Genomic DNA, 16,829 nt, shown 5'->3' on the forward strand with positions numbered 1-16,829 from the left:
TCCCCCTCCCCCCTCTTTCTTTTCCCTCAGCAGCTCTGGTTTTTATCCTCGTTTTGGCCAGTCTTGGGCTGTTTGCTCATGTCCTGAACATCCTGTCACCTGCCTCACCAAAGCAGACTTCTCTTCCCCTCTCAGCTCCAAGAAAAGAGACGGAGCCACAGGAAGTTCCCAAGGGGTCCAGCCCCTGTGGGGAGGTCTCTTCCTGGCAAGGTTAGCTCCTGACACCATCCCCATAGCATCCCTGAGCTCCTTCCCCTTCACCCCAGCAACCACAGAGTCCTTGAGCCAGACTGGGCATTGGCCTCTCTGTAGGAGAAACACAGAGATCTGGTAGAACCATCATCTGGCCTGCTGCATGTCACACAGTAGGGCAGCCCCAGGACAGAGTGGAATATATGCTCCCTGGGGACACAAGGCCAGGCCCCATCCATGTTCTGTTTGGTCAACACGGCCGGCCACACTGACCTGCTCATAGAACCTTGGACATGGACTTCTAGGAGTCACTGTAGGAGCAGACAGGGTGTCCTAGAGGTCCAGGTGCCTCCCCACATCACCCCCGCTGTTCATTTGGAAAGCAGTCTGGATCAGAAAAGCCCGTTTGTCCTCTTCTACCCTAATGGTCAATATCGAAAACAAGAATTAACCTCCGAACCACAAAGTGGAGCCTGTGCCTGGGAAGGAGGGGTAGGTGTTAGTGCCCGTTCTCCAGGCTTCTGGAGCGGTGGCAGGAAGGGGAGCTTGCCATCAGGCAGATACAAAGTGCATTAGGGTCAGGGGACCGGACATCCCAGCGTGTTGGTGCCTACCAGCAGTGGAAGATGCACACGAACCAGCTCCCACTGCAAATGTTCAGGGGCAATAGAAAGAGCCTTCTAAATAGTCAAAGATCCCAGGGGTCACTGCCTTGGGGGACACACTGAGTGACACCCAGCAGGAAGGAGCCAGCTCTACACACAGCAGGCAGCTCACTGGATACCAAAGGTAGGCAAAGACGGGTTTGAGCCAAGGTCTGCTTCCAGCTGCTCTCTGGGGAGAAGGTGGGTTGGGAGTGCTGTGTTGCTTTGTGACCAGTTTGCCTAGGTAGAGGAGTGAGTGGGAGGTGGGGTGTTAAGGCTGGCTTCCTGGAGAGGTGACATGGCTTGAATGACCAGGCATGGGGAGCTTCTTGACACTGGCAAGGGCTTTGCAGGTGAGGCAGAGCACAGTGGCCAAGGCCCAGCATTTCCCTCAGCAAAGGGCCGAGAAGGTTCTGCTGTCAGTCAGTTACCATGTCAACCCTTCCCAACAAGAGGTGCACTTATGGAGCAGTACCGTGTTGCTCGCATGAGTCCCATCAAGGAAGCCACTATCAGATGACACTCTTGGAAGACACCACCAAGGGATCCAAGGTGTTCTGTGTTCAGGCCTGTCTTCCTGGCTGTCACGTGGGCCGTACTTGAGCACGCACCTTGTGGCTGTGTGTTCAGCACCGGGGCTGGCCAGGCCCACCCCTCTGTCACTGCCTACACTCCTGTTCCCTGACTTAGGAAGGAGGAGGGACAGGTGAGTGGTTTTTATCTAAACCAAGATGGAGCAGGTGAAGGTCTGTGCCTCACACATCAGGCAAACCTGATACCACCGTGACCCAGATCTGATTGCAGGGACAGATAGAGGCAAACAGACTGTCCTGGATGGATGGCAGAGTGTATGAGATGGGTGTTGTGCTGAGTTTCCTGCTGACTGGGAGCTCAAAAGCTAAGGAGAGGGCAGAAACCTGTGACCTGAGAGTTTTGTTTGGACTCCGGAGCACTGCGACATTCCTGGGCAGCAGAGATGGCTGCACTTGGGAACACAGGCTGAGCGTTAGAGGCAAACTAAGGCATAAAAGGCCGTGTGAGGTATAAGCCAGCTACACAGAGTTGCTAGAGAGAACAAGGTATTGGGGAACCATTCTCCAATGTAGACCCCAAGGAGGGCACCCGGCTCACCCTGCACTGTCTGGCAGAGTCTGGCATAGTTATAGTCCAGTCCCAACACCAGGACCTCAGAGCCTGTGTTCGGGGAAAAAGGTCTTTAAAGGGGTGATTGAGTTAAGCCGAGGTCAGTTAGGGTGGGCCTCATGCAGTATCATAAGAAGAGTCAGTCAGGACACGGACACACACAGAGGGCCAGATACGTGAGCACACGGGGAGATGGCCCCGCAGAGAGGCTGCTGGGAACTCTCAATGTCTGCTGAGCAGACTGCACACAGACTTCGATTTATCAGGCCTCAGAAGGAGCCAACCCTGCCAATGCCTCAATTTTGGGTTCTAGCCTGCAAAGCAGAGAATAAATGTCCACTGTCTGAGCCACCCAGGCTGGGGCATGGTTTCTGCAGGGTAAGAATTGGATTCAGGACCCATTCGGATCCATGCCACTCCGAGGAGCCCAGAGCCCAGCAGAGCTGGGAAGGATTGAAAAAGAAGGGTACGCAAATGTGGCTTTCCTTTCTTAATAACAACGAGCTAAATAGAGACACCCTGGAGGAAGGGGAGTCCCTGGGCGGGTGAACCAGCTGAAGACCAGACTGAAGGGTGAACCAAGCACAGCTGGCCCAGGAAATCAAAAACGGGGCACTAGAAGCCACACTGTGCCTGAACTGACGAAGGGACAGTGTCTCCCATACAGACCATAATTGATGCAGTGATTACTGTCTGCCTGTTGTGGTCAGCTCTCTGGGGGTCTGGTCTCTAGCCAATGGTTTCTAGGCTCTGGGGAGAAATATCAAGAACGACAGTCATAAGGATGCACCCAAACGGACTGATGCCCAGGGACCCATGAATGGTTAGTTTTTGTCAACCTGGTACAAACTACAGTCACCTGGGAAGAGGGAATCTCAACCGAAGAATTTTCCAGGTCAGATGGGCCTGTGGCCACGTCTGTGGAGCGTTTTCTTGATTGCTGACTGACGTAGGAGAGCCCAGCCCACTGTGGGCAGCGCCATCCCGAGGCAGGTGGGCCTGGGCTGTGTAAAAAAAGGCAGCTGAGCAGCCAGGGGAGCGGCCGGTAAGCAGTGTTGCTCCAGCTCATTCTGGAATTTCTGTCTTGGCTTCCCTGGGCAGTGAACGGCACGATGGAATAAACCCTTTACTCCCCCGTTTGGGTTTGGTTAGTGTTCTATTAGCAACAGAAAGCAAACCAGGGACGCCCACAAGGCTCCAGCCCTGCCCACCACAAGGCATCCCAGACTACTTGATGCGGATTGTATAGATGCATGAGGAAAGAGGGCAGTGCTTTGCCAGGCTGGACAGCAAGTTTCCAGATCGGCTGTGTTTCCAGCGAGTCCAGATAGATGACTAAAACCCAGTCTGTGCCTGGTAGCCCTTCCCTCAACACCCAAAGGGACAATCAGCTCACATCCGTCAGCAGGTGAGCAGTTAAATCATTATCCGACCTGTGGCCTGCAGACTGTGAGAACATACATATGTTTGTCGTATTTTGACATGATGTCATCTATACAGCTCGTGTACAAGAACCGTGTAAGCAAATTATAAGATAAATTTGCCAAAAAAGAACAATCTTGGGCTGGGGGTGGCTCTGTTGATGAAACACTGTTGTACAGGAGGAAGGTCAGAGTACACCTAAATGCTGGGTGGGTGTGCTGGCCCACCCGCAATTCAAGAACTTTGAAGGTGGTAAGGAGGGTTCTTGGATCCTGCTGGCCAGCCAGAGCAGCCATGTCAACGAGCTTTGTGTTCAGCAAGAGACCCTGCCTCAGAGAATAAAGCGGGTAGTGATCAAGGACGACTCCTGGCATCAGCCTCCTGGTGTTGGACGGGGACAGCCTCACCTTCGCAAGTTACAAAGGTTCTGGAGGTAGACGGTGGGGACAGCTGGAGAGGAGCGTGAGTGTGCCGAGGTCACGGAGCTGACGAAGTCAAGAGGCCAGCTCGCTATGTGCTGGGGAGCACAGGCAAAAATTACAAAAAACAACCAAACCGCAGACCGGGGCTGGAGAGATGCTCAGCGGGTAAGACCACTGGCTGTTCTTGCAGAGGACCCGGGTTTGGGTCCCAGAACCCACGTGGTGACCCACAACTGCCTGTAACTACAGTTCCAGGGGCCCCAGTGCCCTCTTCTGGCTTCTGTGGGCATTGTGTGAAACAAGTGCGTACATACAGGCAGGCAACACTCACACATTACAAAATAAACAAAAATAACTGCAGACACACACCCGGGTTCCCTGGGCCAGGCAGTAGACAGCAGCCTTCAAGAAAGGCCTTACTTTCCAGGTGACAGATAAGAAGTTGAGGCCAGGTAGCCAACCTGCTCAGGCGTTCATTATCAAGACATGGGGTTTGCATCGAGTGGTCCCGGGACCCACGGATGCTACTTTAGGTGCTGGGATATGAATGAAGAAAGTGCCTCCCACCAAATCCCAGGTTTCCTGTGCAGCGGAGCTCACTCTGGCTTGCAAAGCACGCAGTGAAGGAGAGGCTGGTGGCAGCCAGGGCCATTTTCAAAACAAGGTATCACCAAAGATCAATTTGCAATACACGCAAGCAAGGGGTTTGTCTCTAGTGATGTAAATTGTTGGCTGCACTGACTCCCATTGAATGAGAGGGTCATATTTATGGTTTGTGCATCTCCATTCAGCAAATTAATTTTTAAATGAATACACCGGAAACTGGATGGAGCTACACTAGGAACCTGACTGCTGGTTGTCTGCAGGGTGTGTGACTGCACAAACACACAGATGCTTCGCTGAGGAATCTATTCTCCGAGGTTGGCTCTCTATCCTCCTCTTGTGTTTCCTCTCAAGGGCCTTCAGCTGGACATGGCGGTGGGGGGCGGTGCTTCTGGTGGGTCACTCTACGGATGGTAACATCACGGTGCACCGTGAGAATGCAGACACTAAGCTGCAGGCCTGGGCTTGGGGTTTCCGTCAATGTCCCTGTGCACGCTCACTTTTGAGGGTTTCCTGCTTGTCTCGTTAAATAATAAGTCACATGGGCTGGGGCCACTGACCTGCCCAACCTTATCAACATTTATTTCCCTTTATTTGGGAGAGAGATGACAGTTCGTTCCCTGGGAACGTTTGCTAGGCGCAGACTGCCTGATACACAAATTCGATTAAGAAGGAATTCAATTAATGCCGCATCTCAGCTGACTGGGAGACATGCTTCCAAACCCTAGGTGCAGGTGCCGGTGTGGGTATGTACATGCCTGTGTGTGCACATGTATGAGGTTATGTGCATAGGCATGTGTGTATGCACGTGTATCTTGGAGTATGAGTATGTGCATACATGTAGGCGAGCGTGTGCATATGTGCCAAGGTATAAGCCTGTGCCTGCATGTCTGATCACGTTTGTGCACGTGTGTGCATGTTTGAACTCACCGACACCTGCATCTTGTGGACAGGGTAAAGACCTCTGTGGGGGAAGGGAGGGGTAAGGAGACAGGAGCAGGAGCAGCTCCTCACCCTGCAGTGAGATGGGAGCAGCGAGCATACACTGCGCATGCTCGAATGCACTTTCCGAGGAATCTCTCTGGAATATATGTCTGTAGACCACTTATGTTAATGATTAGCTCCTAATTCCTGCTTGGAAAATGAATCTTCCAGTTTCTTAAAATGTGGCATAGAATTTTGGAGACAGGGTGAGTGGTTGATGCCTGTCTCAGTGCTTGAAAACAGGCCTAGGAGCCCTGGCTACAGGTGCACTTCTAGGTAACAGAATAATGGATGTGACCATCAGCCTAGAAAGGTGTTCCTGGAAGTACTGTTAAAGAGCGGTAACGGGTAGAAACTGCCTTGCACAAGTCACACTTCAGGGCCCATGACAGCAGGTGTGACAGCGAATGTGACACTTTGCTCCCATCCCTCGTCTGTGTCCCCTATTTCTTGTGTCAGATGAAAAGATACGAATAGCTAACTTTGATTTTAAAAGATAGTCATTTGGGGGGCTGGAGGGATGGCTCAGAGGTTAAGAGCACTTACTGCTCTTGGAGGGAACCCAAGTTCAGTTCCCAGGACCCATGTCAGACAGCTTACAACTGCCTGCAACTCCAGCTCCAGGAATGCAAGTCAGGTTTGGGTTTCTAACAGCCTCTTCTGGCCTACACAGACACACAGCCACACACACATACATACACACACACACAATTAAAAGTAGTAAAAATAAATCTCTAAAAAATTATAAAAAGAGGCCAGTTGTGGTCCACATACCTTTAACCCCAGCACTCAAAAGGCAGAGGCAGGCAGATCTCTGTGAATTTGAGGCCAGCCTGGGCTATATAATGAGACCTTGTCTCCAAAGAAAATAGATCAACAAATCAATAAATAGCAATCCTACTGGAGGTTTCCATACCCCTGGATACAGGGCAGGCTGGTACAAGGTCATCAGAAGGAGGGAGACAAGAGACACACACCTGCAGATCCTTCCTCTCTTGATTCTATTCTGATTCTTTGGAGTGCTGGTGCTACTCAGTGACAGACAGGTAAGTTGCCCTATGGTGGGAACCATGTTCTGGGACCAGAACCTGATTACAACCCCCATCCCTGTCTGCTGGAGAGTCAAGTTCCTTACTTGCCTCAGGTTGGGCTATACAGTTGTCTTCTGGCACTGTCTGGGCCCTGGAGTATGGGGGCCAGGCCCAACATGGCCCTGCTCTCTGATGATGGTTTGGGGAAAGTGGTGGCTCCACCGGGGCATGACACATCACTCTGGCTGTTTTTCATCAATCAGTTGTCAACCCCTCCCTGATGCTGGTCCTGGTGGCTCAGGGACACAAGGAGGGAGCTGATTCTTGTTGGTGTGTATCAGTGTACATGTGTGGGGGACCTGGACAACCTCTGTCTTCCTAGCTATTATGGGACGAGGCAGCCAGGGATCAATTGGGCCTGTCTTTGGTTTATGATTCCTTTACCCTTGTCACCCTTCCCGCTCCATAAACCAGAAACGGGTGACACTAAGGCTGTCCACAAAGGAATGAGAAAAACCAGACGCCCCAGCAGTGCACGCAGGGCCTTGGTTTGGGTTTCGGTGGTACCAGTGTCATGGGAGAAACCAACCACTTTCTGATTGGATTTAAGGGCTGCTCTACAAGGTGAAACCCATATGTGGTGCTGTTATCAGAGCCAAGACCCTGTGGTCAGGCAGGTTGTAGGCCCTAAGGGAAAACCTATTACTATTATTCTGCTAAATGGATGTGGTATTAAATAGACTCCTAAGGACTTATCACTATACCCATAGATTAGTGCAGCTATCAGTCCTCACCAGAGAAGCTTCTTATAATCTGCAGTAGATAGTGACTAACACCAAGACCCACAACCCAAAGTACAGAGAATAAGAGATTTCAGAGTGCTCGACCCAAAATGAGATACTTATATCACATCCTCTCCTCCCAAGGCTCAGGGATCATTGCAGAAGATGGGGTGGAAAGATTGTAGGAGCCAGAGGTGGTGGATGAACACAGGGGAACAGTGTTTTATAGACATAACGCAGCAGGTGCACATACGAGCTCACAGCAGTTGTGTCAGCAGGCACAAGACCTGTGCAAGCTCAAGCCAAACTAAATCCCAGCAAGGAGAGGAGACATGGACACAATGTCCTCTCCCTAGTTGGGGAGCTGTTGAAAAGTGATTGAGAGCTACTGATGGCTGCTGAAAGAGGGAGAGTCCGTTTTCTTTGAGAGTACAGCCACTGGCGGATTGACCACCCTTGAGTGCATGGCCACACGCCCAAGAGTATACGGACAGTACAAATTGAACTCGATGAGTTTAAAGCAACAAAAAATAGGACAAAAAGTTAGATGGGTAGGGAGGGGTGTGGATGTGGGAGGAGTTGGGGTGAATGTGATCAAAATATGCTGCGTTAAATTCTCAAAGAACGAATCAAAAATATTAAAGATGAACTCTGTGTCTGTTGCCCAAGGAACAGCTTGGGTCGCATCCCTTAAGAGACTTGGTCTGGACAGACATGGCGGAGATGGGCTTGGCAGCCAGGCAGCGTGCCTCTGAACACAGAGAAGAGGTTTTCGAAAGCCACCCATCAGCCCTTTCTCGCTTCGCCTGGCCTGCCTCCTCCTTCCGCTCCGTCTGTGTGGGCCAGGCAGGGTCCAGGGCAAGCTGCAAAGCTCTGAGCTAAACAAACTCTTGAAAGGGCAGGGAACCTCCGATGGGCCATTTTTCAGACTTTAATTCCACAGAGTGAAACTTAAAAGGCTTTTCTGTTTGTTCAGCTCAAATTCTCTCTGTCCTGGGCAAACAGCCTCCCTCCAAGGGGGAGAGAATGATCAGCAGAGAGTGCGCAGCCCAGCTAACCATCCAGGGCCAGACTGCTGCAGAACCCGGGGTCCAGCCCTGGGTAGTGACTGTGCAGCTGGAGGTCACCTGGATTCTACCAAGGGCCACCCTGCAAGAGCTCAGCCAGGACCCTGTTTTATTAAAGCGGCAACATCCGCACCCTGACTTCATTTCCAGCAGGTGAGATCTAGGCAAGATCCAGTAAAGACACAGCTGCTAGTTCTACAGAGCACGTCCTGACATGGGGCGACGGGTGTGTGTGTGTGTGTGTGTGTGTGTGTGTGTGTGTGTGTGTAGGCTCTGGGGTCAGACAACCCAGGTTTGAGCTCTGCTCTGCCAGTCATGAGTCTACTGAGAGCATCTATGAGAATCAACAAGACACACATGCAAGATATTCTGTAGACCAGAGTATGTGCACAAAGAGATAATACCCAGTCTTAGGCATGAGGAGATAACACCCAGTCAGGGCAGCTCACACCTCTGTGCACAGCGAAACACCCTGGACGTGCGCACATTTCATGCTCCTGACATTCAGCTGGTCGTGAGAACTGTTGCAAACAAGGTAGCCCCGGGCATTCCCAAGCTCAGAGACGACTTCACTGTCCCCTGCTCAGTTCCAGTCTCTCCATTCCCTGCTCACCAGTATTCCCAACTCAGCAACTCAGGCCCAACTACCCCAGCCACAGGAGTGGGAGAAGGGCCAGAGACAGCCCTTGCTGGGGCTTCTCCAGGGCTAACCCTCTACAATCCCCCTGCATGTTAATGAGAAGGCACTGACCATAATGAGCTAGGTGGATGGAGGGAACACACTGGGAAGGAGGTTCCCAAGAGAGGATGCCCCTCCCCGGTATACCACCAGATGAGGAAGACTCCACCTGAGCCAGCACCTCTTTGACGCCCAGTTCATGGAAACCCAGCACACCTTTGCTACCATGCGTTCCCAGACCCAGCAGCCAGGGCTAGGGCATCTGCAGTGCTAGAGGAGGAGCCACCTGCCTTGCAGGGCACCCTGCCTGCCTGCCCCCCCACCCCAGCCTGGCCTCTTAGATAGCCTGGGAGAGTTTGGCCCTGGTCCTCTACAGGAACTTTGCTTTATATTTATTAACCCAGTTTCTCTTCTGGCATTCAGAGCAACAAGAAAACCTCAGCCAGGGCTATTCATAGGCCAAGGGCATCCCTGGGGAGAAGACTGAGCTCACAGGAACAGTGCAGGGGCCAAATACAACCCAGGCTCCCAGTCTGCCCAAGTACTGACTGCGGTCACAGTGGGGAGTGAGGATGGGAGTTCCTGGGCTGAGCTGAGACCGTCTCCCCTTCTGCTGATCACTTGGGCAAAGCTTTCCACCACCTGTACTAGAGACCTGGACACTGCTGGGAGTAAGCGGCCGTGGTCTAGAGTGTGATTCCAGGCTAGGTCAGACCTGGAGGAAGCCACCAAGGAGGCAGGGGGAGGGACTGGCTGAGTGAAATGGAATTATAAATGACTCCTGTAAACAAAGACTTTAATAAAAAAGCAGTGAGGGAATTTATGAGCAACCCAAGGATAATTAAAATTATTTATCTACTTACCTCCCTTGCTGGCTGATCAGTCTATTAATTATCTATTATGTACATGCTGATTTGCATTTTAGTGAGGGGAGGGGAGGAGGGGAATGGGCAGGTGAACAACACTGCAGGGTCAGGAGCCACGTGGTGGGGGCCAGTGAGGACACTCTTCGGGCAGAGTGTGGCTCCCCTCTGTGGACCCCTGTCCTTGCATCACCCCCAACTGGACTCTGTGGGCTCCTCCTGGCCGCTAAGCACCATCCGGGATAGAGCAGAAAGCATCATTCACAAGGGCCACGCACCTGTTTGCAGAAGGGGCCACTCCTGGGACAGGTTCCCGCCGAAGGGGCCCACGGGCCAGCTCCGGGGAAGGCTGGCGGGGTTTCCCTTGGTACTTCCGCCTTCACACCGCGTATGAAAAGAAAAACAAGAGAAGGAAATAATTTTCAATCTCTCCTCCTCGGAGTACCTGGGATGCACCAGACACACACTGTCCTGTGCTTCCGATTAAAAATATCACAGGACGGAGTGCTGTGGGAACCGTGTCTTTTGAATGCTTCGAATGAGGAAACGTTAGGGTAGGGGGATGTTATAATGAGGTTTCTGTTAACCACAGCACTAGAAAAAGGTGGGACGTGGCTCTGGAAGTCAAAAAAGTGATAATTGTCACATCAGAACATATGATAGACTCTAGGGGTCTATCTATGGGGTCAGCTGGCAAGTAGGACTACCAGTGGACAGCCCCATTTTCCTCTCCAGCTAGCAAAGCCTCACTGTATCCTTAGTGTCACCGTTACCGACCACTGGCTTTTGTTTCTGAGCACTGGGTTTATTTCCAGTGGAAACATCATGTGTAGGGGGATGGTGGGTCTATGGTGGGTGGGTACCATGGAGCTTAGCCAGGCTGCCCTCTCATATAAATCTGCCAGCGTCCCCTCCCAGCCAGCTATAGGCTCCCCTCCTCTGTCCTGAACTGGCTCTTGCAGCCTACAGTGAGTACCTCTAGTTGTTGACTGTCTCAGCTAGACACTGAATTGGGGGGCAAGTTCAGGGGAGACCTGGATCATGCCTCTCTGCCTCCTGCTCTATTGGGCTGCATCAGCAGTGGGTGGGTACAGGACCTGCTGCGGTATGTGCTTGGGTCCCCCTGAGAGCCACATGATGAATTCTCAATGCCCAACATTTAGAGGGGGGGGGGCTCTAGGAGGTAATTAGCTATGAGGCTGGCACCATTGTGTGGAGCGAGTGTCTTTGTAAGTGCCTGCCCCTCTCCCTCATGTAAGTTCTGCCTGTACCTTGGATTTGGGTTCCCAGTCTCTAGAAGCAAATGTGTGCCATGTAATATTATGACATTTTGCCACAGCAGTCCAGACTTACTCACACAGACCCCCCATGTAGTTGCATGGTCCTTAGAGTGGCTGGCTGTGGGTTAGACACGAGTAATGTGACAGAGAAGATGGGAAGGGGTGTTGCTAACAATCGGCCTGACAACGTAGCAAGGCAGACTTGTGTATGCAGAGCCTGGAGCCACACCCACATGCAGCAGGCCCTCAACATGAGAGCAAGCGAGCATTCACACGTGAACAATCAGCTGCTGACTTGCCTGGTCCCCTCTCTGCATTTCCTTCTTCAGTTTCTTGTCTGTTCTGCATGCCCCATCCTGTGTCTTTTCAAAAGTAAAGGTAGGTCCAAGGAGGAGATGGCTCAGTGGGTAAAGTGCCTGTCAGGTAAGCAGGAGGACGATTCCCAGCACCCACTTAAAAAGCTGGTCATTGTAGCACGTTCCTGTAATCCTAGCGCTGGGGAGGCAAAGACAGGAGGGTGCCTGGGGCTCACTGACCAGCCAGCCTAAACTAGTCAGTGACCTGAGGTCCCTGTAAGAGGCCTTATCTCAAAAAAGATAGAGTGACTGAGAAAGACACCTAGTTTCAACCTCTGGTCTCTGCCTACATGCACACATACATACATGCACACAGACAAAATAAAATTAAATACGAAAGAATAAAAGTTGCTTAGCACCGGGGCTGGAGAGATGGCTCAGTGGTTAAGAACACTGGTTGTTCTTGCAGAAGACCCTGGTTCAAATCCCAGCACCCACATGGCAGCTAACAACTGTCCGTAACTCCAGTCCCAGGGGAGCCAGCAGCTTCTTTTGACCTCCACGGGCATTGCACAACATGAGTGCACTTATCTACATGCAGGCAATACATGCATACACATAAAATAAAAATAATAAATAAATTTTTTTAAAAAGTTGCTTAGCATCTTTGGAATACCTACAAGTCCCATTAAATCCAGATTCCAGAGATAGAGCCATATCCCTTTCGAGGCCCATCTGCCCATGACTCCCAGCCTCTTGCCTTCTCCACTCCCAGAGCCTCACAGACCTCTATGTTCTGGTGTATGCCAACCTGTCTGGGGCCTCTGCTGTGTCCCTGGAGTAAGCTGCCACCAACCCAATGTTCCGCCCTCTACTGAGCTGCCACCAACTTCCACCAGCCTAGAGTGTTCCTGACGGCCTCTGCCCAGGCTTGGCGCTCTCCATGGAAGGACCATGCTCCACCAGGCTAAAGTGACAAGCCACCCCCAGCTTCCTTTCCACAGGCTGACACAAACCTCATGAGAGCTGGGGGCCTGTTTCCCATAAAACACACAGTAGGGTGGTGTTCTGTTACAGCAGATGACTGCCAGGCTCATCTGGTCAGACCTTGGGGCTGTGGGGCATTTGTTGGTTAGCTTCTGTGTCTACTTGGCAATACAGTAATGCAGTCTGACATGATCAAGGATCTGTGACTGGTTTGACACCTCTGGTAGCTTTCCTTCATGGAAGATGTACTCCATGGTGTGGGTGGGCCTGACTCAATCAGCTGAAGGTAAAACGTGAGGCAGCCTGGCCTTAGATCCGGGGCAGGGACTCTCGCCTGAGCACCTCTCCTGCCAGCCTGCCCTGTAGAGTCTGGACACAGTGGTCCCTTTGCTCATGAGAGTCATGTCCATAAAATCAGTCATCTGTCTATCTACCTGGCCTTCTGACTGATTGTCTGGCTCCTGGTTCTGCTCACCGGGCCTGTTGAGGTCTCTCCCAGGACTCCTAGACAGGCCTTGACCATCAAGAGAACTAGAAATGGCCCTCCTCCACATTCCTGAGGGTGGATGGGTGGGTGGGTGGGGTGCCTCAGTAGCAGCAACCAAGTGGAGACAAGGCCCACCGCTGCGCTTGGGGACAAGGCCTTCAGAGACAAGTCTGGAGCCGGCTGGCTACCCTGACTCTGCAGAGTCAGACCCAGCTGCAGTGCAGGCTCCCAGACCCACCTCAAAGCCCATCCCCTTTGCACTGGACTCCCTGACGGAGTCTCCAGCCCGACTCTGGCCTCACACACCTCCCCCCTTTCCCAACTATTGCTTCTCAATTCTGATGATGTGCCAATAATGGCAAGACAGAGGTGCCAGTGAGCTTCGTGGGCTAATCGTGTTCAGAATTGATTCTCAGGGCTGTGCTCGGTGAGGCGGGACAGTGCCTCTGGGAATTTGGCACGCCGAAGAGCTGAAGGGGGAGGGGAGGGCTGAAAGGGGAATGGGTATAAGGAAGGGAAGATCTTCTCAAAAGGAGGAGAGAGAGAGAGAGAGAGAGAGAGAGAGAGAGAGAGAGAGAGAGAGAGAGAGATGATCCGTAACAGGAAAAACGTGCTACATCCTCACTGCAGGTGCAGCAGGGCAGGTACCACAGGCCCAAGGCAGTGATGCTGGGCAGGAGATATGCAGCCAGACCCGTCAGGGAAGGGTACAAGCCTGTCTGTCCAAGTCAGGACACTAGGACAGAACTGATACGGGACATTGTTGCTAACCTATCTATTCTAGGCATGGAAAAGCTCAGGCCCAGGAAGGCCACGGGCTCTTCTGGGCATATAAACAAACCTTCGGGGTCTCTGAAAGTCGTGAACTTGATATTTCATTGGCCCCATAAACAGTTGCTACACCCTTGAGTCTTTTCTGGGCAGAGTGTGGGTAACAAAGGGGGTGGCTGCTCTACAGTGGTTGTGGCCTCCACAGTGAGACGCAGAAGCCCTTGCAGTGATCCCAGGGGGAAACCTTAGCACAGAACACAGGAGGGATGGGGGGAGGAAGGGAGCAAAGGCCTACCCACCATCCATCCCAAAACATACAACCCGCATGGCAGTAATACTTGAGAGTCCAGCATGGATGATGGTGCTGCCTCATTCTTGGGGGCGCTGACTAGTTGGTGACCCAGCTTCCCCATCACAAGAACTCTAACAACTCTTCTTGCTTCTGACACTTGCTAGACTCTTCCATGGGCACACTGGCTGTCAGAGGACTGGGACAACAAGGCCAGGGCAGGCAGGCCCAATCCCAGGAGCTTGCGTAACAGCATCAGGCTGGGGTGTTCACAAACCTTCCCACAGGCCATGCAGCAGGGCATGACACGTAGTATGTGGGTTTCCATGTAGTGCCTTTACTGTCATCCATTCACTCTGTCATCACATCCCGGATCCTCACCCCAGACTCCCTGCACGCCCAGGTAGAGCCATCCCAGGCTCAGAGCAGTGCTGTCTTGTCTGGATACAGAGGAATGACCAGAAAACTTCTACAGTTCCCACAGCATCCAGGGAGACCCTTGGGGCAGAGGGGGGTGGACAGGGCGGGTAGGGTCCTTTCTCTTCCTGCTGGAGATACAGTGCGAAGAGATACAGCAATGAAATGCTAACTGCTGTGAACTGCAGGAGGCCAGGCCTAGGGGTCTGCTGCCTGCATTATTTGTCTAGAGACCTGCCTCCTACCCTGATCTTCTTGGGGACTGGGGAAATCTGAGCCTCTCAGCAAAGCTGCTGTGGCAGAGGGACCTCTGCTCGGGGTGCAGGACTTGCTCTCCAGGCTCAGCCCCAACCAATAAACCCTGCCCATCATCCCACTTGAAGGTGGAGCTACTGTGCTGTTCAGTGTGAAGCTAGATTCCCTGGCATTCTGATGTGGGTGGGGGTATGACTGGCTTTTGGAACCTCCACAGATACCAGAATCTACAGATGCTCAAGGCCCAGCGATAAAGTGGCATAATATTTATATATAATCTACACACAGCCTCCCATATGTAAGTATATGTATGTATGTATCTCTGTATATATTGATGTGTATTACATTTTATGTATTTACTTATTTGCTTTTTGTGGGGGGTGTGCATGCAGCTATCAGAGGACAACTTGTGGGAGTCTGCTATCTCCTTTGATCATGTGGGTCCTGGAGATCAAACTCAAGTCATCATGCTTGGTGGCAAGCACCTTTACCCACTGAGCCATCTTGCTGCCTTCTCCCATATATTTTATTTCAAATAAGGTTTTATTTATTTATTATAGGTGTGTGTGTGTGTTTGTGTGTGTGTGTGTGTGTGTTATATGTAGTATGTCCCATGAAAGTGCGTGTGTAAGCCAGAGGTAAGTACTGGGTATCTTCTTTTAGAACTCTAATTTTTTTTTTGAGACAGGGTCTCTCACAGAACTTGGAGTTTTCCATTTTCAGCAGTCTGGCTGACCAATGAGCTTCTGGGATTTTCTGTTTCCACCTCTCCAAGCACTATGGTTATAGGTGTGCACCACCGAGTCCAGCTTTTTTTAAGTGGATGCTGGGGATCTGAATTCAGATCCTGGTGTTTGTATAACAAGTGCTTTACCCACTGAGCCATCTCCCCAGCCCTCCCATGTACTTTAACCCTCCCTCACCAGGCGACTTACAAAACCCAATGTGATTTGAATTTGGCGCAAATAGCTGTGAGGCTGTGCGTGGACTGACGACAATGACAACAAAAGCCTGTGTGGGTTTGGAGCAGAAGTAACGATTTTTCCTGAATATTTTCAATCTGTGGTTGGTTGAATCCACAGATGAAGAGGCCCGCCTCCTCTTCCGGGATTGCTCTGAGAGTCTGCCATCCTTCATGCTGTGCCGGGGAGGGGTTCAGGTGGTCAGGCAGCCTTGGAGTGCAGTGAGAGGTCATAGCCCCTGTGCAGCATCTCAGTCACAGCCGCAGGAACTTACAAAGGGGCTGCGGGTAATGGGCCTAACAAGAAAGCCCCAAAGTGTGTGGATTATAGTTCATTTTCAAGCAGGGCCTCGTGTGTCCCAGGCTGGCTTTAAACTCATTATGTAGCCAATGATGACCTTGAATTTCTAATCCTCGTGCCTCTACCTCCTAAGTGTTGGGATTAGGAAAATGATTTTAAGGACTGAAGTGACAGGGAAGTTAGTGGGGTGATAGAGAGTCCCCAGGAGCAGACGAGCCTCCCATAAACAGAGGAGAAAGCAAAAATCAGACAACAGCCCCATACGACCCTCCCTGCTCCCACATGGACAAATGTGGGGAAAGCTGGTGCCCATGTGTTAGGAGGGCAGAACAAAGTGGATGTGCACTGTCAGGTACTGATGCCTTGGAGAGGCGTGGGCAGGATCTGGAGCATTCTGAGACCCAACCACTCACTGCCCAGAGCACAGAGAGACAGGTGCAGAGACTCTTTTCAAGACATTCTTCAAAAGAGCCACAAGTTGCAACAACTGAAGGGCCTATCAGTGGAAGAGTGGGTGGTACAGGAGGTGGGTTTCCAAGATGCACTTCTGCAGAGCAGCACATCCTCCAGCCCAGAAAAGCCTCAGAGAGCCGCACTGAACGTAAGAAGCAAGTCTCAGAAAGGCATCGCACAAGTGTAACTTGAAAAGGACACAGTACCACGTCATCTATCATTCATGACTACATGTTTTTGCTGTGTGTGTATGTGTGCGTGTGTGTATGGTGTTTTACACTTTTATGAGCATATGTGTGTGCAGGTACATGCCTCTGAGCATGCATGTATATGGCCAGAAGTCAACATCTATGTCATCCTCTGTCACTCTCCATTTTATTGAGTCAGAGTCTTTTACTGAACCTGGAGTTCACTGAGTCACCAGGCTGAGGAAGGACAGTCAAGTCTAGCCTGGGCTACAGAGAGAGACCTTACTGTAAAATCTCCCCACTCCTGCAAAG

General features: G+C 51.5%; 1 protein-coding gene across 6 annotated transcripts in view; it reads right to left on the reverse strand.

Moving 5' to 3' along the window:
* The window catches only part of Rbfox3 (RNA binding fox-1 homolog 3), a 448,346-nt gene that overhangs the window by 184,475 nt on the left and 247,042 nt on the right, over window positions 1-16,829 (reverse strand). For 4 of the 6 annotated variants that reach the window (XM_008849668.3, XM_008849666.3, XM_008849669.3 and 1 more), the window contains exon 3: window positions 10,111-10,209. The exons of the other annotated variants lie outside the window; for them this stretch is intronic. The gene's annotated coding sequence lies outside the window, so the exon portion shown is untranslated. The remainder of the gene's footprint in view (window positions 1-10,110; window positions 10,210-16,829) is intronic. 6 annotated transcript variants of the gene reach the window in all.

This window comes from Nannospalax galili, unplaced genomic scaffold, assembly GCF_000622305.1.
Source record: "Nannospalax galili isolate Female #2095 unplaced genomic scaffold, S.galili_v1.0 scaffold945, whole genome shotgun sequence".
Classification (NCBI taxonomy): domain Eukaryota; kingdom Metazoa; phylum Chordata; class Mammalia; order Rodentia; family Spalacidae; genus Nannospalax; species Nannospalax galili.